Source organism: Trichomonas vaginalis, chromosome IV (assembly GCF_026262505.1).
Source record: "Trichomonas vaginalis G3 chromosome IV, whole genome shotgun sequence".
Classification (NCBI taxonomy): Eukaryota; Parabasalia; order Trichomonadida; family Trichomonadidae; genus Trichomonas; species Trichomonas vaginalis.
Genome location: NC_067206.1, coordinates 33,083,097 through 33,085,028, shown reverse-complemented (window position 1 = coordinate 33,085,028; position 1,932 = coordinate 33,083,097). Strand labels below are relative to the sequence as shown.

The following is a 1,932-nucleotide window of genomic DNA, read 5'->3' as shown; positions in this document are numbered from 1 at the left end:
AAATCTAACTAATTAATAAGGTAAAACTATTAAACCTATCAAAACAAATTATCGGCTATTGCTAACCACTTCCCCCCATTTACAGTGCTCTAATATATATCAACTCCGTTCAGGTTTCCCTTCAGATTGATACATATGATATCTCGTTAACAGCATTTAATCAATAATTTCCATAATTATCTTATTTTATCACATAGAAGACATGCTAAATGATTATTTAAAAAAACTTTTTAATGTATAAAAAATTACTAGTTATATCAATCAAGAAGCAAGAATTTAGAGATAATAATATTGATGAAAATCCAACGGGATAATTATTGATAACACTTCTCCATTTCAAATTTTATATTTTTATAATGTTTGCATTTCCTATCTCATTTTTCTAAGATGATGCCAGTGAAATTCAAAACTTGAATAACAAATGAGAAATCATGACTTTTATCATTATTAACTCATGTCCGACACATCATGTGTTTCATTCTTATGGCGTTCAATTTTTCAACATAAGCAGCCAAACAGTTAAATTCAAACTTCTATCATATCACTTTCCATCTAGTGGTTTAGTCTTCATTACTTCATTCTTGATAACGTTATCGCTTTATATCATATTTGAATTACCATTAATGAGCATTTTAATTGACACTTCTTATCACACAATACTCAGCATATATATGAATGTAACATGATAAATAATTAGTTGTTATTTAAATAAAGAGTGTGTTTAAACTTGATTAACTTTTATAATTAATTTTTATTTTTAGTTTATTAATTACTAACCATGCACAAAAAATAGCAAATTTCTTCTCAGTTCCATAAAACCAAGGCGACAAACACAAGAGTGTCTATTATATATAAACTTAAAAATTCCGAATGGAATGAAAATGAATTAGTTTCGATACCTTCGTTGCTTGGGTCTTATCAAAATAGATGGTTAATTAACAAATGATGGAAATGTTTTAAACAATTACCAGAACTCAAATGCTATATCCAAACTCTCCATGTCCTATATGGGAAGCACCACGAAGCAACAGTACGAGTCCAAATGGAAAACCTGATGGTATAAATGAAGTTTTTCGTTACTGTTATGAGTCAGGTAATATTAAAGTCCATTAAATGGTTATATAATTAACATCATATCTGATATCCTAAACGCTAAAGCATATCAATGAATCGTCATCCATGCAATTTGATGAAAATGGAAAAGCTGTTAAACAATACTATTGGAAATGTGAAAATGGTCCCAATTAATTCATACCTTCATAATCTCACTATTACTTAGTGCAATATGAATCTAAATGTCTATTAAGATGTCTAGACCGTGTCATGACTTACCACGATATTCTAACCAGTTGATGTCAATATGCAAATTATTAGACCTAAACTTTCCAGCTAAGCAAATTCTTTAAAGTTGCTTTTATTAGATCCAGTTTCGCTAATAGTGTGTTAAAATTGAACTAATTCATCAATTACCTAAACCATATTTATAGTATGCAGAATATTGCATCAGGGCTTTATCTTCAAGTCATTCAAAGATTTGAATATAAAGAATACCATGTATTATCAGCATACGATTGGTTCAACTATTGATTCTTAGTTATAGGAACTCAGATAAAAGAAAATTTTGAGAAATCAGATGATGATAATAATGCAATTAAGAATAATATTCGGGTCTTAATTTCGATGAAACAGCTATTAAAATCAACTTCTATGAACAACTTACAGGATAATTAGATCAAAAGTTCCCAGCAAGAAATAAATAGTTTAACCATTATATTTTTTATCAGAATATAATATGTGAGAAGACGTTTCACGTATCAATATATAACACTATACGGCAAGACAGACATTACGCGTTCGGTTATAACGCTAAATGATTACTATAATCCGAATTAGACTTCCAAAAGTACGTTGTTAAAGAATGTTAGCCTGAAT

General features: G+C 28.7%; 1 annotated feature.

Annotated features, from left to right (window-relative positions):
* Positions 1-1,932: part of a mobile genetic element that runs on past both edges of the window.